This window comes from Triturus cristatus, chromosome 2_1, assembly GCF_964204655.1.
Source record: "Triturus cristatus chromosome 2_1, aTriCri1.1, whole genome shotgun sequence".
In the NCBI taxonomy this organism is placed as follows: Eukaryota; Metazoa; Chordata; class Amphibia; order Caudata; family Salamandridae; genus Triturus; species Triturus cristatus.
Genome location: NC_140581.1, coordinates 280,671,372 through 280,692,461, shown reverse-complemented (window position 1 = coordinate 280,692,461; position 21,090 = coordinate 280,671,372). Strand labels below are relative to the sequence as shown.

The 21,090-nt window shown below is 52.4% G+C and overlaps 1 protein-coding gene across 1 annotated transcript in view; it reads right to left on the bottom strand.

The window, feature by feature from the left end:
* Window positions 1–21,090, bottom strand: part of WDR70 (WD repeat domain 70) — a 1,822,964-nt gene that overhangs the window by 1,080,005 nt on the left and 721,869 nt on the right. The window lies entirely within an intron of this gene.

Genomic DNA, 21,090 nt, shown 5'->3' with positions numbered 1-21,090 from the left:
ATGTTGTCTCCATGTTCTTTCCGCCAGTCTCAGTGAGCGTCTTTCTTTATTAAGGTCTAGGGTGAACCATGATTTGGATGGGGTATTTTTTAATGTTTTCGTTTTCAGAGGGGCAAGTTGGTCTAAAGCCTCAGAGACTGTTTTGTTAAAGTGCTCAGTGAGTTCATTTGTATTTGATGAGGGGGGGATGAGACTAAGGTGGGATTGGAGTTTAAGTTCCAGTGCGCCAGGGGGGATTTGCTTAAGAATTCTGGTCACAATTGTAGTTTTACTGATTTTTATAGGGGCGGGTGGGACAGGAGGGGAGATTGTGAACAGAATGAGATGGTGGTCAGACCAGTCGATGGGGATGATGTTAGATGAGGATGTAAGATCAGGGTTGGATATGATGGCATCTAGAGTAGCTCCTTTGGCGTGGGTAGGGCAGTGGCAAAGTTGCTTGAGGTCGCTGATCTCAAGGAGGTTATTTAGAAGGAGGACTGCAGGGTCATCAGGTTCATTCATTCCAGTGGAGGTTCAGATATCCTAGGAAGAGGTTTTTGGAGTAGATATTTAGTTAGAAGGTCAGAGAGTTCTTCGGCAAAGGGTTCACCAGGAGGGTGGCAGTCATATTGGGGGGAGCTTTTCATTTTGAGTCCAGCTCCTAAGTATTCGAAGGTTATGTAGTCAGGGTTGATAATAAGGGAGAGTTGTAGTTCTTCTTTAAAAATGATTGCTAGACCACCCCCTATTTTTTCGGGTCTTTCTCTTCTGAGTATAGAGTAGCCAGGGGGTCAAGAAGGTCGATGATGGGTGTAGAGTGGTCTTTGAGCCAGGTTTCGGTGAGGAAGGCGATGTCGGTATCTCCGTTGAGAATGGTTTCTGAGATTTCTGTCGCATGCCGGACAGCCGAGCGGCAGTTCACCAGCATGCAGGTAAGGGGCTTGGGGTTGGTGATAGGGGCGGGGAGTAATTGAATGCTGGTGATTTGAGGGTGGGGTCTGGGGGAGCGAGGAGACACAGGGATTCGGCTGGTTCCCAGGATAACAGAGATATTGGAGTGAGAGGGGGAAAGATCTTTAGGTGGGGGATTGTCAAGGTAGGCGTTGCAGAGGACGGAGAGATCCAGGGCGGTGTAGGTATTCCAGGTTCGAAGGGGTCAGTGAGAGCGGGTGAGGAGAGGCGTTGTTAACCAATGTTTGGGATATGCGTGTTTTCGTGGGCTAGCATATGGGGGATAGGGCCAAGAGGGGAAGGCTATGGGTTTGTGGGATTGGAACCGATTTAAATTCTTTCTGAGTAGGGTAAGTTCAGTAGCTAGGGAAGAGAGATTTTGGTCCAAGTTACAAAGAGTCTGGCAGAGGTTGGATAGGAGGGAAGTGGTTGGAATGGAGGAGGAGTTAGGGACGGGGTGGGTAGGGAGAGAAGGTAGACCGCTTGGGGTGAGCGGTTCATCTGGGGGGGTAATGTGGGAAGATCAGTGTTTGAATGCGGAGTGTGGGAGGCCAGGGGAGGTGTGGTCCGGTATAGGGATGTGTGATGGCCTGGAGGGGAGAGAGGGGGAAGGGGGGAGAGGTGGGGGGAGAGGTGAGGGGAGAATGTGAGGTGCAAGAGGGGATGAGGTAAAGGTGTAATGGGTGGAAGTGGTACTAGGGAGGTGAAATCGGGTTGGGGGTGGGGATATTGTGGTGGTTAGAATAGGAGTAAGGAAAGGGATGTGTCATTACAGGTAGGAGTGTCATGGGGTGTGGAGTTTGTCTCTGGGAGGTGGAGGAGATTTGGGAGTGGGTGGGGGAGGTAGCTGGAGTGGGGAGAGGGGATCGGATTGCTGTAGGGGAGAGTACAGGAGAGGGTGGCAGAGAAGTGACATTTGTGGATGGAGGGGAAAGGACATGAGGGGTTACGGTCGCTATGGGACAGTTTAGAAGGGGGGAGGGGTACTAGGGAGGTGAGAGGGTGTTAGAGGTGGACGGTCATTAGGGGACATGGGAATTTGGAGGAGTGAATTAGAGGAGAGGGGGAGGATGGTTCCAGAGAGGTGGGTAGACTAGGCGTTAAGGAGAGGGATGTGTCATTACTGGAAGGAGTGTCATGGGGGAGCGGGGCTTGTCTCTGGGAGGCGATGGAGGTTAGGGAGTGAGTTGGGGAGGGAGCAGGTGTGGGGAGAGGGGGTGGGATTGCGGCAGGGGAGAGTTCCAGTGGGGGGGCCAGGGGAGCAGTTGTTATATGGGGACTGTTGTTAGGGAGAGGGTTAGGGGTTGTGGCGGCTGTGGGGTGCTCGGAGGGGTTTTGGGACTGAGCGGGTGTTGGGGGAGGAGTAGGTAGTGTCAGCTGGTTATAAAGAGTGCTGAAGAGGAGTTATAAAATTGTGAGGTGCTGTTCTGAGGCTTGAATCAGGATCTTTCTAGTTTTGTAGATGAAAATGGTTATTTCACCAGGGAAAAACGAGGTAGGGGAAGTGGCTAGTTTGTGGCCATGGGGGATTTTAATTGCGCTAGATACTGGGAGGATGTGTAAAAAGGTGCTCTTCCATTTGGAGGGGCGTTTGGTGTAAAAGATATAGTTAGTTTTAATGGCGGACGTGGGGCTGTGGTAGTTGTCTTCAATTAGGGTTTCGGGATGTCGGATTAGGAATTTATGTTTAAGATTCTTTTTGGCATTTTTCGAGAGGATGGGAGGGTATGGAATGGTCCAAGAGTTGGGTCCGTGTTTGGTGAGGGCAGAGTGTTTGTCGGTTGGGGCATGATGAGGGCGTGATGTGTGAGTCGTATTGAGGGGGGACATGGTGGTGTTGAGGGGGGACATGGTGGTGAGGTTTGGCTGGGTGAGAGTAAGGGAGCGGGCAAAGAGAGGGGGGGGAGGTTTAGAAGAAGGATTAAGGTAAGAGCGCGGATGGAGAAGGGGGGGTTGTTTTGTGAGATACAGCAGCAACTCGGGGGGGGGGGGTTGGAAGATAATACAATATAATGCAGGGTGTGAAAAAAAAACAAAAAAAAAAACAACAGCAATAATAATGAACATAGGAATGATACAGGCAGTGATGGCGCATACACAGTCTGTTGAAATGGGGAGTGATTAGGGGAGTATGAGAGAGATTAGTGAGAGACACGAAAGGATCAGAGTGTCATAGAATTTAGTCGGTCCTGAAACTGTTACAGGTGGAGTTATTGTGCGTGAGTCTATGGATCAAGATTAGACCGTGAGGTGAGCAGAATGACAGGAAGTGAGAGGAAAGAGACAATAGTTAAAAGGTAATAGGATGTAAGAATGTAAGTTGTGCTTAAAAGTCTTAGCTACATTCACGGAGATGTTGGGAGGTTAAATAATGTTGTAAGAGTTCTTTCTTGCTGCTTTTAAGTATCCTGACTTTTTTTCTAGTTGTTCTTATTCTTTTTCTTCTTCTCTCCCCTCTAGCTCTTGATCTCCTTCCTTCTGTTTTTTTTCTTTTCTTATTCGGTTTCTTCCTCTCTCATTAAAATGTATTGGTCAATACCTGTTGTATGATTCTGTAGGTTTGATTGATCAGATCTTTTGTCCATTCCAATATGGCTGCCGAATTGCTAACTAATCATAACCTTTTGTGGGTAGTCCTATTTTAGTTTCTATGACCTTAGTATTAAGTCTTCTTTTCCTTTCTATAGTTTGTCGGCCATTTTGTGCCTTGTTTATCCTCGATGGTGTGGCTTGTCTTCAGTTGGTCCAGGTTTGACCATTTTCCCTTCCCGTCGCCCCCTTATTCCTTTGTTTCCGGTTGTGCAAACCCCACCATTTTATATGTATGTTTAGTGTCCTTGATTAAAATGCCGCTTTATTAGTGTTTTAGGTTTCCTTTATTATTGCCCTTTGTTTGTTGTGGCATTTCCTTGTTTGTGCCTTTCCTTATTATCCTGCCGAGTGCCTTCTCTAGTCTTCGGAGTGTTGGGGCGGGTGGAGGCATGCACTCTTATAACTATATTGTGCTGCCTCTAGAATTAGAACACCCTGGAACCTCACAGGTGCTGCGGGGGTTAGCCGAGTCAGTCGGATCCTTCCTCTGCTTTCCTGCTGTGCTGCTCCCTCGCTAGGACCCTCGGGGACTGGATCGCTTCTCCTCCCTTCGTGTACGAGATGCTGTAAGATTTCCGAGCGCTGCTGGGGTCTGTGGAGGCAATTGAGCAACCCTCTATGCTCCTGCCATGCCGCTTACCTCCTCTCTCGTTCTGTGTCTCCTCTCGTCCTCCGGAGCGATGCACGGTTGCCGCTGGGAGCCTTGATTAGGGCGTTGATCTCGGCGTACTTCCAGCTCTCCGGGAAGGTGACGGTCTCGAAGGAGCTGTTGATGATCTCGCGGAGAAGGGGTGCGATGGCGGAGCTTGCTTTGTTGAAGATGTGGTGCGGGCAGGGGTCAGATGGTGAGCCGGAGTGGATGGTGTTCATGATTTTGATGGTCCAGGAACGCAGGGGGACGATGGGGCAGGGGGGCGTTGAGTCTGCGGTATCTGTGTCTGTCAGGGAGGCCTGGTTGCTGAAGCTGTCATGGATGTCTGCGATCTTGCGGTGGAAAAAGGTGGCTAGGGAGTAGCAGAGGTCTTGCGATGGCGGGATGTCATTGGAGTTGGAGCTGGGGTTGGAGAGTTCCTTCACGATGTTGAAGAGCTCTTTGCTGTTGTGTGCGTTGTTGTCTATGCGCTCTTTGAAGGAGGTCCTTTAGGCAGTTCGGATGAGTTGGTGGTGTCTGCGGATGGTACTCTTGTAGGCTGTCTTGCTGTCCGGTGTCTGTTTGTGGTGTCACTTCTTCTCGAGCCTACGACAGGTCTGCTTGGATGCCTGGAGGTCGGCGGTGAACCAGATGGCTTTTCTGTCGGTGCATCTGTTCGAGGGTTTCTTGATCGGGGCGAGGGTGTTGGCGCAGTCGTCGATCCATTGACTGAGGTTGAGGGCGGCGGAGTCGGTGTCGGTAGTGTCCGTTGATGGGTTTCAGGCGAGGGTGGCGACAAGTTGTTCTTCGGTGACTTTGCTCCAGCTGATGTGGGGGGCCCGTTGCGTGCCTGCGCTGATGCGTGGTAGGCTTCTCGAAGGTGAAGTGGACGCAGCGGTGGTCGGTCCAGTGAAGTTCAGTGGTGTGGCTAAAGGTGACGTGGTTGCTGGCAGAGAAGATAGGGTCGAGCGTGTGTCCTGCGGAGTGGGTGGGGGTCGTGACGAGCTGTTTGAGTCCGAGGTTGGCGAGGTTGTCAAGCAGGGTGGTGGAATTGCTGTCGTTGGTGTTCTCGAGGTGGAAGTTCAGGTCTCCGAGGAGGATGTAGTACGTGGATGCTTTGCAATCGACGTTTCTATCTGGCACACAATTTTCATATAGGTACACACTTGACTTACAGCTGGAGATTAATTATGTTCGTATGAAGTTCTCACCAGACCCGGAAGAGTGGAGCGTTTCATCAGTGTCCGTCCACTTTAGAAATAGAGGTTGTGAATAGTTGGTGATTTGGCACAACGTGTATTAGTGCGAAGAGAAACGTGTTGTGCTTGTGCGCACTATAAATCCTACTAACTGTCATAGAATAATGTATATTTCACACCAACATTTAAAGGCTAAGTAAGTGTTAAGTGCATACTTTCCATACTCCCTTGAGTGCGGTAACAATTTTACTTATATCAATAGAATTCAGAGCACAATACAAAATGTAGGTACGTTTGGATGTGGATTTTCCAGATGGACCTGATGAACAAAAAGGTAACTTGGGTCACAATTCATAATGCATTTTATGTCGCATGTATGGTTTGCTAACGACATCTTGGGGACATTCAGAAAATGGACCTAGAAATGCATTCTCCTCTTTCCTTGCCATTGGCTTTGTGGTTTGTACTCATGTTTTCTTGCTTTCCATTTTCTGGTTTTCTTGCGAAGCAAGACCTCTGATCAGGGACCTACTCTCTCCCCCAGTAGCTCCACCGTTGTGCTGCAGATAGGGATATGCGGGGTTCGAGCCTGCCTCTGCTGCCACCTGCCTCGTTGTGCCAGTTTTTCCTGTGTTTTATTTGTAGGTGTGTAGGTATTGCTTGAACCTGCGATTTTGTCACTGTGCTCCGTGTCCTGCTAATTTTTCCTACCGATGCTCCCCCGCGGCCCCTCCCGCCTGCCTCTCACGCTCCCGCCTCCCAGCTGAGCTTCCGTCCCTCCTCCCCTATTTAACGGCGGCCGCTGCTGTGATGAGCAAGCAAGACCTCTGACATCCGGCCAGGGACCTGCTCTTTCCGCCAGTAGCTCCGCCATTGTGCCGCTGCCGCTGATAGGGATCTGGCAGGGTTCAAGCCGGTCTCTGCTGGAACCTGCCTCGTTGTGCCAGTTTTTCCTGTGTTTCCTGTGCCATCCTTCTCTTCTCGGTTTTATTTTAGGTGTGTAGGTATTGCTTAAACCTGTGATTTTGTCACTGTGCTGCACGTCCTGCTCATTTACCCACCGCTGCTCCCCGGTGGCCCCTGCCACTCACGCTCCTGCCTCCCAGCTGAGCTTCCTTCCCTCATCCCCTATTTAATGGCAGCCACTGCTGGGATGAGCAAACAAGACCTCTGACTATTTGATGGCGGCTGCTGCGCGTCACGCTACTCGGCTCGCCAAAGGCACACCCGTCTGTGCCTGTCTGGGACCCGACCGCGACCAACGCTAGGGACTCTGGATCTCCAACCATCCACCGCTACGACTCAGTTACCCTCCTCGCACTCAACCTTGGGAGGGACAACAACTGCCAGCTGTCCACGCCGAGCACCACCCATGGACAGTTCTCCTGCCATCACTGCCGCCAGACCTTTAACACCATCAGGACCCCACGGCCACCACCCCCGCACCGACAGCCAACACCTTCGAAACCATGAGGTGCATCCTCCTGAACTTGCGCACCCTGCACAGACATGCCGTTGAGATCTGGGACCTCCTCGACACCCTCTCACCAAACATCGCCTCCTTTACAGAAACCTGGACCAATGCCTCCTCCCATCCCCGACGGATACAAGATCCAGTGGAAAGACCGCCCCAACCACCCAAGAGGAGGACTCGCCATCACACACAAAAACTCCCTCTGACTCTCCACCTCCACAAATGACTCCCTCTCCACCACCGAAAACTTTCACTTCCAGATCCAGACCAGCCCTAGAACCATACTGCGTGGCACCCTCGCTTACAGATCCCCCCGGACCTCACGCCTTGTTCGCCACGAGCATTGCCAACCTTGTTGCACCCCACGGCATCTCCTCCATGGACTACATACTCGCACTCATACCTGAACTTCCACCTCAACAACACCAGCTACCCCAACTCCACCACCCTCCTGGACAACCTCGCCAACATCGGCCTGAAATAGCTCGTCACCACGCCCACCCACAAGGCAGGACACACCCTCGACCCCATCTTCACAGGAGGTAACAGCATCCACTTCAGCCACACCACGCAACCCCCCTGGACGGACCACAACTGTGTACACTTCAACGTCGACAAACCCACCGCCCCCAAACCAGCACCATGCCCTCCAAGAAGGAACTGGAGCAAAATCACTGAGGAGCCGCTCAACTCCACCCTCAACCGTGACGCCCCCACCACCTCGACCGACGCCAACCTCACAGCCAAACAACTGCACAGATGGAACTCCAACTGCGCTGGCGAGCCCGCACCCCTAGGCAACTCTGACAGACAGTGCCCCAGGAAGGCCACCTGGTTCACCACCGACCTCCAAGAATCCGGACACATCTGTAGACATCTCGAGGTGCTGGAGAAACAGCAAAACGCCAGAAGACCGTCCCACCTACAAGATGGAATACCACCAACGCATCAGATTCACCAAAAGGACCTTCATCCAAAACAAGATTCTTGCCAACTCCAGCAACTCCAAGGACATCCAGGAATTCACAAAGACCCCAAGCAAAACCACGGACATCACCCTCTCCCAGGACCTCTGCGACAAGCTCGGATCCTACTTCCATCTGAAAATCAAGGGCCTCTACGACCACTTCAACGACCAGACACCCGACGCCGAAACCACCTGCCTCCCCAGCAACACCAGCCAGCCGATCGTCTCCTCCTGGACCCCAGTCACCACCGAAGACACCACTTCGACCATGAAGGGCATCCACTCAGGGGTCCCCACAGACTCCTGCCCGCCGCACATCTACCAGAGAGCCGCCATCGCTCCAGAACTAAGACGCACCATCAACACCACCTTAAAGACCAGCACCTTCCCCAACGACTGGAAACACACAGAAGTCAGACCCCTGCTCAAGAAGCCCTCAGCAGACCCCACAGACCTCAAGAACTACCGACCCATCTCCCTCCTCCCCTTCACGGCTAAAGTCACAGAGAAGATCGTCAATGCCCAGCTAACAAAACTCCATCCTTGACCCCTCCCAATTCAGATTCCGCAGCAACCACAGCACAGAGACCGCTCTAACCGCCGCCACAGACGACATCTGCATCCTCCTCGACCTAGGACACACCACAGCCCTGATCCTACTCGACCTCTATGCAGCGTTCAACATCGTCTCCCACCGCACACTCACCGCCAGACTCCACAACGCCGTCCTACAGGGACCCGACCTCGACTGGATCCGCTCCTTCCTCACCTGCAGAACCCAAAGAATCAGACTATTCCCTTACTCTCCGAAACCACGGAAATTGACTGCGGAGTACCCCAAGAATCATCGCTCAGCCCCACGCTCTTCAACATCTACATGGCCCCCCTCGCCGCCATCTTCATACACCACGGACTCAGCATAGTATCCTACGCCGACGACACCCAGCTCATCCTCTCCCTCACCCAGGACCCAGTCACCACCAGACTCAACTTCCAGGAAGGAATGAAGGACGTTGCATCCTGGATGAGCAGCAGCTGCCTGAAGCTCAACTCGGAGAAGAAAGAGGTCCTCGTCCTCTCCCCCTCCGCCTAGACATGGGACAATACCTGGTAGCCCACTGCCCTCGGCAGCCCTCCCACCCCCACGAACCATGCCCGAAACCTCAGCATCGTACTCGACTCCACCCTATCCATGACCCGACAGGTCAACGATGTCGCCTCCAGCCGCTTCAACACCCTCCGCATCCTCTGAAAGACCATCAAATGGATCCCCCCGAATCAAGGAAAACCGTCACCCACGCACTCATAACCAGCAGACTAGACTACGGAAACGCCCTCTACGCCGGGATTAACAAGTCTCTGCTCCACAAACTCCAGACCATACAGAACACCGCAGCCAGACTCGTCCTCAGCATCCCTCGACGCGAACACATCACCCTAAACCTGCATAACCTCCACTGGCTCACCTTTGAGAAGAGTGTTACTTTCAAGATACTCACCCACCCCTAAAAATGCCTCCACAAAACCGGACCCCAATACCTAAACAAGAGAATTATCTTGCATGTACCCAAAAGAAACCTCCGATCCGTCGACCTCACCCTGCGAAACCCCACGCATCCGCGAAGCCAGAACAGGTGGAAGAGCCTTCTCCAACATCGTGGCCAAGACCTGGAACGTGATCCCGATCGGCATCAGACGCACCCCCTAACTGAACATCTTCAGGAAGACACTCAAGACCTGGCTCTTCTACTGAAAGGAGCTGCTTACCCTCCCACCCCCTTGCGCCTTGAGACCCTCACAGGTGAGTAGCGTGCTTACAATTCCTTTGATTGATTGCTTGGTATTATTTGTTTTAGGTTATCCAGCTTTAGTTTATACCTTCCTTTATCCAAAGGTTATTTAAAGTACCCTTCCCAGGGCTCCCGTTCTGTCAATAGGCCTGCAAATCTTGTTTTTATCGCCTAACATTTGCTGTGCATTCAAAGACCAAGGTCAAATGTCAGGCGCGGTCTTCAAAGAGTGCTTGTTTACTTTTCGTTCTCTGACTTCAAAGTGAGAGAATTTTGGTGACAATATTGCTGGATACTGGGAGTAGTAAAGAATTGTTTGCTAGCATACCACAACATTTTTAAATGAACTGTGTAAGTATTTCAGAATATATCAGAATTAGGAACACAAATGAAGCATATTTTTTGTAATTTCTGAAACAAATACTTGAATATGATCAAAACAAATCATTACATTAGGTGATGCAACTTCAAAACATTTTCGTCTGTGCACTGTATAGTTTTGTTAGTAAAACTGTATCTTTGTGCAAATGTAATGGTCATTTCCATTGACATTTTTTTATCTGTAATGGCAGTGTGCTACCACACCATGAATACTCCACTCTAAGGAACTCTACTCTGCACCACTCTACTGCACACTATGCCTCTCTAGTCTACACCACTCCAGTATTCGTCACACCAATCTACTCTGCACAACTTCAGTCTATACCATTGCACTCAATGCCAATACACTCTACCACAAAGCACTTTCATCTGGACCATAACTCTACATTCCTGCACTCTACGTCAATCCACTGTACACCACTGTAATCTACTCTTCACCACTCCACGCCTCTGCTCTACCCTGTACCACTCTACTCTATTCCAAACGCCCTTCGCCATTCTTCTCTAAACCACTGCACTCAACACCACTCCAGTCTAGGACATACCAATCTACTCTGTACAACTCCACTCTATGCCACTGCACTATAAGTCAATACACTCTACGCCAATGCACTTTACTCTATAACACTCAATTCTATGTCCCAACATTCTACACCAATCCACTTTACGCCACTCTAATCCACTCAGCACCACTGCACTCTACACCACTTTACACCATTACACCCTATGCCACTCTAAGCAGCTACACTCTATCCTGCACCACTCCTCTCTATGCCACTGCACTCTATGTCACTCTGCTCTTAACCACTGTACTCTACGTCACTTTACTCTACACGTCTCCACTCCACGGCACTATACTCTACTCTGAATTCACTGCACTCAAAGTCACTTGACTCTACTCTGCGCTACTGCCCTCTGCATCACACAACTCTGCATAACTCTACGCCACTCTACTCGACGCCAAGCCACTCTACTATGAACCACTCTAATCAACGCCACTGCATTGTACGACACTGCATTGTACGTCGCTTAATTGAATTCCACTGTACTCCATGCCACTGCACTCTGCGCCACTATACTCTGCAGCACTCTACGCCAATACACTCTACGCCAATACACTCAACACCAATACACTCTAATCCACTCCACTATATGCCACTCTAACACACGACTCCACTCAACTCTTAGCCATTCCACTCCACAACACCCCACGCCACTCTCATCTCGGCCACTAACTTTTAGACATGCTGAACAACAGCTACGCTGGTGTACAACATGGCTAAAAAACATTGGAAAATGCAATAGCTCTTGCTATGCGAGACCTATTTGGCTTTGCCAATGCTTGTTTCCTTTAGTATGTGCAACTTACCGCAGGAAATTCAGGTAGACACTGCCTAGAGTAAACCAAAATCTTTGCTACTTAACACTGACTATCATATGCAATTATTCTCAAACGTTCTCCAATAACTATAATACATCTTTTAATTTTTTTCCAACTATGGTTGTACAAAACGTGCAAAGTTGGCCTTTTCCTACTTTAAGTGGTTTTCAATCTTTGCCATCTTCATGCAGTTGGCAGATCTTTAAAAAAACATGAAAAAAAATTAAACCTGCAAAATTATTTTTGGGTGCAACGAGTGTGCTACGAAACGTTTTTGCAGGAAGCACAAGTTACTACTTGTGTAACGATTTATCTGTAAGAGACATTAGTTAGTGATAGATTCCTTACCTTAGAATATCCCCAGGCGTCAGACTGGATCCCGAAAGTTTTGCTAGCAGTAGTTGGCATCGTGCGGCTCCGCATCAGTCGCTGGCGTCATAAGCGCCGAGATGACGCCACAAGACTACTTATGCGCCACCCATGCGCGCTGACGTCAGTTCTGTAAGTGACTGTCTGCGCTAGGAACGCAGAGCCATGCAAGAAACTGACCACTGGTGCCAAGAAACTAGGGCCCTGAAAGGGATGACCTTAACCCTAGAATCAGATTGCAGAATGGGGAGGATGGGCAGGCCGGTAAGGAATCGATCATTAACTAATGTCTCTTACAGATATATCGTTAAACAAGTAGTAACTTGTGCATCTGAAAGAGACACGTTAGTGATAGATTCCTTACCTCAGAATAGATACCCCAGCAATAGCAAACCCGGTGGTGGGATTACACCAGAAAGTCACGGAGAACAGAACCGCCAAAGAAGCCGTCTCTCCGGACTTGACTGTCAAGGCAGTAATGCTTGGTAAACGTGTGCAGCGAGACCCACGTAGCTGCCTGACAATTATCCTGCAAGGGAACACCGCGTCCCAAGGCAGTAGTGGCTGCAGTCGCTCTGGTAGAATGGGCACGGAGCCCCACAGGAGGCTCCTTCTTAGCCAACGAGTAACATGCTTTGATGCACAGAACGACCCACCGAGAGATGGTTCGTTTGTGCACGGCCCGACCTTTTTTGGTGCCCACGTAGCCAACAAAGAGCTGGTCATCCACCTGGGACTGCTGTGTGCGCTCCAGATAGAACGAGAGCTCACGTTTTGGGTCCAGACGGGGGAGCCTTTCTTCCTCTTTTGAAGGATGCGGAGGCGGAAAGAAGGTAGGCAAGGTGATGGTCTGCCAGATGTGTAAGGGTGTGACAACCTTTGGCAAAAAAGAAGGACGGGTCCTTAAAACCACCTTGTCTGGATGAACAGAAAGGAAAGGAGGTTTAGAAGAAAGAGCCTGAAGCTCACTCACTCTCCTGGCCGAGGTGATAGCTATCAGGAAAGCCGTCTTGAGAGTGAGAAGACATAAAGGACAGGTATGAAGGGGCTCAAAAGGAGCACACATCAGATAGGTCAAGACAAGATTTAGGTCCCATTGAGGCATTATGAAAGGCACGGGAGGAAACGTGTGTGTAATGCCTTTCAGGAAACGGTTAACAACCAGGGACTAAAAGAGAGGCTGATCTGGGAGCCTTACAAAGGCAGAGATGGCCGAAAGATAACCTTTGAGACTGCCCAGAGCAGAGCCCTGCTGGGCCAAGGATAGTAGGAACAGAAGGACCTCAGAAAGAGGGGCAGAAAGGGGATCCACAGACTTTGCTCTCCACCATGCCACAAACTTGTTCCACCGGCAGGCGTATACCGTCTTAGTGGAGGGACGCCTGGCTGCCAGAATGACATCACAGACTTCGGGAGGAAAATCGAAAGCTGTCAACTGTCGCCGCTCAATCTGCACGCATGGAGGTGGCGGCTGGACAGAATCGGGTGGAGGACCGTCCCCTGCTGCTGCAACAGAAGATCCTCCCGAAGAGGCAGACGGATCGGGGGATCGATCGCCATGCTGAGTAGCTCGGGATACCAGTATCTTCGTTCCCAGTCGGGAGCCACAAGGATGACTTGGGCCCGGTCGCGCCGAATCTTCTTCAGCACTCTGGGCAGAAGTGGTATAGGCGGAAAAGCGTGTAACAGACAGCAACTCCACTCGCGACGAAAAGCGTCGCCGAGCGAGTGCCGCCTTGGAAATTCCAACACACAGAACTGTGTGGCGCATAGATGTAACCAAGGCTCTCCCCACTGCAGAAAGAGTCCTTGCACCACGTCCGAGTGCAGACGCCATTTGTGATCCATCAAGCACCGGCGGCTGAGCTCGTCTGCCCTGGTGTTCAAAGAACCTGCCAGGTGTTCAACCACCAAGGTAATGCCTTGATGTTCCAGCCATGTCCAGAGGCGCAGAGCCTCCTGACATAGGGTCCACGACCCCTCCCCGCCCTGCTTGTTGCAATACCACATGGTGGTGGTGTTGTCCGTGAACACCTGCTCTACACTTCCCCGGACAGAGGGAAGGAATGCCTTCAGTGCAAGTCAGATCGCCCGAAGTTCCAAAAGATTGATACGGAGCCGGGACTCCGCCGGAGACCAGAGGCCATTGATCTCCGCCTCTCCCAAGTGGCCACCCCATCCCAGGAGAGACGCATCCGTCACCACTGTGTGCTCTGGTTGGGGAAGGGAGAGGGATCTGCCATTGACCCAATCGCGATTTTTGAGCCACCACTGCAACTGACGTGCAGTGCCCTCCGAGATCTGGACATGATCGGACAGGTTGCCTGATGCTGCGCCCACTGGAACTTTAGGTCCCACTGCAGAACCCGCATATGCCACTTGGCATGTTGCACCAGCAGGATGCAAGAGGCCATCAGGCCTAGGAGCCGGAGGGTCATCCTGACTGAAACCCGGGATAGAGGCTGAAAGATCGGAATCATAGATTCGCTGCTCTGGAGGATAAATCCGAAACATCGTCGAATCCAGAACCGCTCCGATGAAGGGGAGCTTCTGAGAGGGACTCAGGTGCGACTTCGACACGTTGATGGAGAACCCCAGCAAATGCAGAAGGTCGGCCGTAGTCTGAAGGTGGGTGACGACTGCCTGGGGCGAGCCCGCCTTTAACAACCAGTCGTCGAGGTAGGGGAAGATTGACACCCCTGACCTGCGCAGATGAGCTGCGACCACCGTCATCACCTTCGTGAATACCTGAGGGGCGCTGGTAAGGCCGAAGGGGAGCACAATAAACTGAAAATGCTCCTGGCCCACCGTGAACCGCAGGTAACGCCGGTTGGCCGGCAGGACGGGGATGTGAAACTATGCATCCTGCAAGTCCAAAGCTACCATTCGGTCTCCAGGGTCGAGGGCAGCCAAGACCTGAGCCTGTGTCAACATCTTGAACTTCTCCTTCCGGAGGAAGCGATTGACATTACTGAGGTCCAAGATGGGGCGCAAGCCCCCCTTGTCCTTCTTGGGGACCAGAAAGTAGTGGGAATAACAACCACTCCCTACTTCTGCCCAGGAACACACTCGACGGCCCCCTTGGCCAAGAGGGCCATGACTTCCTGCCGGAGAAGTGTCCAGTGTTCCCCCGACAGGCGATCTAACGGAGGCGGCATGGCTGGAGGGATGGGACTGAAAGGCAAGGGTGTAACCCTTGCGGATGATCTGCAACACCCACTTGTCCAATGTGATAAAGTGCCAGTGGGAGAGATGATGGCAGACCCTGCCACCCACTGGCGTGGGGTGCCCCACAAAGCACGGATTAGGAAGGTTTGGATGCAGAAACAGCGGGGGCAGAGGTGGACTGACCTCCACGCTGATTCCCAGACCTGCCCCCACGGAAACCGCGGCCGCGCTGAGGCTGGTTCTGCACAGGCTTGCCAAAAGAACGTGCCTGGGTGCCCTTTCCGTGGCCACGAAAGGAACGAAACCAAGGAGTGGCCGGGCTTTTCGTGGAAAGACTTAAGGCCGTGGCCTGCAAGTCCTTAAAATGCTCCAGTGCACTGTCGGCCTTATCGCCAAACAGGTGAGTGCCATCAAAGGGCATGACCATGAGTGAGCTTTGGACATCTGGCGAGAACCCGGTAGATTTCAATCAGGAGTGGCGCCGAAGCGCCACAGTTGTAGAAATCGCTCTACCTAGTGAGTCCGCGGTGTCCAAACCACACTAAATGGCAGACTTAGCCGCATCCTTACCCTCCGCAACAACTTGGGTCTCTTCAGGACACTGAGGCAACACCTGTGCAACTGTATCCCACACCACGTGGGAATAGCGGCCCAACAGGCATGCGGTGTTCACCAACCACAGCCCCAAGCTGGCCGAAGAGAACAACCGCTTACAGAAGTGCTCCAGCTTCTTAGAGTCCTTATCCGGCGGAGCTGTGGGAAAGGCACTCTAACTTCGAGGCTTGGATGACCAGGCTCTCAGGCGTAGGATGAGTGGTCAGAAAAGCGGGGTCACCAGGCGCCGGGCGATGATGCCTGGTGACATTCTTATCCACAGTGGTCCCCGTGGCTGGCCGTGACCAAGTGCCCATCAAGACATCAGTGAGGGAGTCGGTTAGCAGGGGCTCAGACGAAGTGGACGCAGTCTGGAGCACTTCAGTGAGGAGATTAGTTTTGAGGGCCACCGTAGAGAGATCAATCTTGAGAACCTCAGCTGCCCAACGGAGCACCATCGTGTAGGAGGCGCCCTCCTCCATGGTAGGCGGAGAGAGGCAAACCCCGGGTCAGAGGAGACGTCGAGGTCGCCGGCATCCTCCAAGTCGTCCGCCCAGTCTTGCTCGGAGTCACACTGAAGGGCAAGAGGGTCATCGGACCCCTCCCAGTCGTCCTCCACCTCCGCCGCATGTGGTACAGACTGCGGCGGCAGGGCCAGAGCCGGAGGAGGAACAAACGGTGTTGGGAACGGTTCCGAGAACAGCTCCGGGAACGGCGCCGTCCAGGACCGAGCCAGCGCCGTGTCCCAATGCGGATCCCAGGTAGGAACAAAATGGTCCTGGAACCTCGGCAATGGGCGGGACAAATGGCACCCACTGCGGCACCGGAGGCGAGGGTGGCGCTGGGGCCGGAGCCGGCAGCAATGGACCTTGTGGCGCCGTGGCCGGAGCCAACGGCGCAGGATCCTGTGGTGCCGAAGCTGGATCCGCCAGTGGCCCAACAAGATCCTGACACGGGACCGCGGGGCCCGAGGGTGCACCGGCAGTAGCCCGAGGCCTAAAAAGGCGGTCCATGGTAGCAAGAAATTCTTGCACCTGTGCGGGAGTCGCCGACGGACTCGGGTAAGGTGGGTAGGCCGCGGGACTCTCGGGCTCCAAAGGAGCCGCGGGTGCAAGGCCCATGTCCCACTCGTCCGCATCCGAGGACCGACAGGGGTACGTCGGAGAGCGAACACGCGTCTTCGACTTCTTTTTGTGTCGTCTCTTACCCAAATCGGAAGGTGAAGACTTGGAGCCCGAGGAGCGATGACTGCGGCCCCGCGAGCATTCCCTGGAACGGCCTCTGGACCGGGAACAGTGCTGGGATGAGTGCCGGACCTCCAGCAGCTTCCGGCGCCGCTCCCTCAGGACCTTCGGGGCCATGGCCCAACAGTCCCGACAGGACCGGGAATCGAGGTCGGTCTCCAGGCAGTAGAGGCAGTCATCGTGGGGGTCCGCCACCAACATATTGCGACGGCAGGCCCCACAGGACTTAAATCCAGGCATCCCTACGTGCACCAAAGAAATCAAGATTGTACAGGAGACAAAAGTCTCAAAAAGGGTAGTCAAAAAGTGCCTATGGTACGTGCTCTGACCGGATCTGCGCTTTCTGGCGCAGAAAAAGAAAGAACTGACGTCAGTGCGCATGGGTGGCGCCTAAGTAGTCTCCGTGACGTCATCTCGGTGCATACGACGCCAGTGACGGACGCGGAGCCGCAAGATGCCACCTACTGACGCGCAGGGGTACTGCTACCAAAACTTTCCGGATCCAGTCTGACGCCTGGAGATATTCTAAGGTAAGGAATCTATCACTATCGTGTCTCTTTCAGATAGTCTCCTGCAAAAACAGCTTCATTTTCTAACGTTGAGAAGTTTATCCCCTGTACAAAACTTTGCAAGAAGAATTATGCTATCATCATTTGTAAAGTGCACATCAACCATTTGTATGCTACAATACAATTTTAAAGGCTGTGTGCCAGTTCTGGGATTTTAATTTTTGGTTGGCTACAACAGTTTTTACAGTATTTAATTTAATAATGGTCACTGTTGGTCAAAGTGAAAAAGAATATACGTTCATCCCATCTGTCATCTTTGTAGTATGTTATGTGCATAAAAGATTGCCAAAGGACTTGGCATTGATTTTGTTCCACTAGTGCGCTCACTTAAGAAACATCATGTGGACGTATATAGGCTGCTGGAGGACGGCTCACTAGATATGTTGTTTCTCACAGAGACCTGGCTTGACTCTACTTCTGACCCCATCGTCTCACTGGCTACTCCTGTGGGCTATAGGATTTTGAGAGTCGATCGCCGGGGGGGGGATGGAGGGGAGGCGGAGTTGCTGTTGTATATAAAGATCTTTGGGATCTTCGTCTGGGAGACACCACGGCTTGGGACGGCTGCGAGGTGCTTGATTTTAGCGCCCGTTTGTCAGCTCATATTACTCTTGGTGTCTCCTTGATCTACCGGCCCCCTGGTCCGGCTGGTCCTTTTCTTCAGGCCTGCGGAGACGCGATTATCTTCCGGGCTGTCAGGTTCTCCCATTATCTGGTTTTGGGTAATCTGAATTTTCATATGGATCAAGCCGAGGATAGGGAGGTGATTGACCTGCTGGACACTCTTCATACTGCCCAACTTAGCCAGCACGTCTCCCTTCCTACTCATCGGGCCGGACACATTCTGGATACCATCTGCTCAAACTTTCCTATTCTTGTAAGGGATCCCCTCCCAGTGACTTCGTCCGACCATTTTATATCTTATTTTTCTTGGTCTGTTCCCAAGGCTGAGACTCTGGTGCGTTTTTACCAGAAGCCAGCTCTTGAGAAACTTGATCCTTTCGAACTCGAACAAGCCTTGGACACCTCCAGACCTGTTCTGTCTGGGGGTCTGGAGGCGTGCCTGTCAGGGTTTACGGGCTGGGTGTCCAGGGCAGTGGCATCGGTGGCCTCTCTTCGACCCATTAGACCGGCCAGAGCTGCGCCCTCCAAACCGTGTTTTACTCCTGCCCTAAAGGCGGTTAAACACGAGTGTAAAATTCTGGAGCGGGCATGGCGCCGGAGCGGCTACTGCCCTGTGGCTAAAACAAATCTTAGAGCTATGCAAAAAACCTACTATGCCCTTATTTCTACGGCGAAAGGACATTTTTTTGCGGCTCACATTGATTCAGCCAGGAATAACTCTAAAGAAATTTTCGCTATTGTGCAGAGTTTTACTTCCCCGCTGACCCAAGCTAGTGTTACCCCCTCCTCTTTTGATTGGTGCAACACTCTGTCAGGGTGCTTTAGAGATAAAATCAAGGCCATTCAGGCCTCGTTTTCCTCAGGCAATGGCGATCGTGGAGGGCCGCTGGTTGCTCAAGTTGTGCCCTCCTCTGGCATGCTGTCTGCCTTTAGACCAGTTAACCTGCTGGATACTCTCAAAATTCTCAGAGGTTTGAAATCTGGTTCCCCTGCCGATGCCTGTCCGGCCAGGCTTCTGGCCGCAGTAGCTGAGAGTGTTCACCTCGAAGTCAATCAGATTATTAATCTGTCTCTACAGTCAATGGCTGTTCCTCAGGGTTGGAAGCAGGCGAAGATTCTACCCCTCCTTAAAAAGCCCTCCCTGTATCCACTTAATCCAGGCAACTATCGGCCCATCTCTCTCTTACCTGCTATTGCCAAAGTTTGTGAGAAGGTGGTCAATAAGCAATTGACAGAATTTGTGGAGACCGAGGCTCTTTTGCACTCAGCTCAATCAGGTTTTCGTGCTGTTCACAGTACTGAGACTGTGTTGGTTGAGGTTGTGGAGGCCATTCGGGTGTGCCTTGATGCCGGGGGTAGGGCAGCTTTAATCTTGCTGGACCTGTCTGCAGCCTTTGATACGGTCCCTCATGCTCTTCTTTTGGCCCGCCTTGCTGAGATTGGAGTTTCAGGGGCTGTTTGGGGCTGGCTTAGGTCTTTCTTGGACGAGCAGGCTGAGCAGATCCGGCTCCCCCCTTTCTATTCCTCGCCCCATATGGTCACTACTGGAGTCCCGCAGGGCTCCTCCCTTAGCCCTTTGCTCTTTAACATTAATGTCACGCCATTGATCCATCTGGCTGAAGTTCTTGGGGCTAAGGTACTGGCTTATGCGGATGACACCCAGCTATTGTTCACCTGGGATAAAACATCGAATTCTGTCCTTGCGGCGCAACACTGCCTTCGTTCCATCTTCACTTGGCTGGCGGATCCTCAGCTTAAGTGGTATGAGCAAAAATCGGAGATTTTGCTCTTTGGCAAACTTCCCGCTGACTTTCGTGAACAGCTGTGGCCACAGGACTTTCTACTACCCCAGTCCGTGGGACAGCCCGCTAAGAACTTGGGTGTTTGGTTCGAGGAGAATCTTTCCTTTTCTACTCATATCAGGAAAACTGCTGGCTGCTGTTTTGGTCTTATAAAAACTCTTAGGAATTTTTTTCCATTGCTCCCGCAGGCCGCTAGAGAAACTGTCACCTGTGCACTTATTCTCTCTCGTCTAGATTACGCCAATGCCCTCTATGCTGGGGTCCCTGGGTACCTGATTAAAAAACTACATGTGGGAGGAGGAGCCAAGATGGCGACCGGGACGGCAGCGTAGGCTCCCGGCTCCGTGAACCTCCGCATCCCGCACGGATATCCTGCATGAGATCCTTAGCCTGCGCTATATGCCCGTGTTGGTGAATGAGAGCGGCAACCGATCGTGTGACTCCGAAGTTTCTGGCGGCGGTATCGCCGGAGAAATGTCCATTTGAAGTTTGCGGCCTGTGCAACCCTGGAACCGGGACCTCGAGTGGATAACATGGCCGGGCGGCAGTTCAACAACAGCGGCCTTTGGTGACTGGGTGGAGTCGGACTAACCGGAGCGGTGCGAATATCGGCCTACATTTCGCCGTGGTCGTTCCTACCACTAAGCGTAGCGGAACGAGTGCATGCCCGAGGTGGCTAATCCAAGATTCCCCGGTGATTGCCTCAGCCTTCGCCGTTGAGCTGCCAGGCCGCCGCCCGTAACTCGCCCTGATTCATGCGGACTGCTCCCGGATTTTCCCGGGCGCAGGTCCGTGGTGGGGATGACTGTTGCCCGTGACCACACACCGGATATATTTTTTGCCTGCCCCCGAAACCCTGATTCCAGTGACATGGAACCTGAGGCGCTCGTCCCTGAATCCTGGTCCCAATCTGGGTTGGACCTACCCGGCGGCCATCTTGACAGGACGAAGTCTACCATCCTGTACACTGGGTCGCAGCACGATTGGAAGTGTGCGGCTATGTGGAGCGTAGCGGAGCGAGCGCCGAGAGCTGTGCTGGGGTATGGTGATCTTCTCGAGGCTCTCGGTGCCCTTCATTCCACCTTGGTTCACGGCGCCTGGGTATTGGGGAGTAAGCTTGATGGGGTGGCATCAGCGTCGGAACAGTTGCTGCCTGCCTGTCCCCAGGTACACGGGGACTTCCCACACTGCACACAGGAGGACAGTGTCGTGGCCGCCCCTGTGGATAGTGACCAGCTGGAAACTCCGGACAGTATATTAACGTGTGATCGGCTGGCTGTGGGTCTGGTCTGTTCCGGAGGTCTTGGACCTGAGTGGGGGGTGGTGGCCTTGTCCCGTGCGCGGCCTCCGGCGACCCAGGCAATATTCAAGC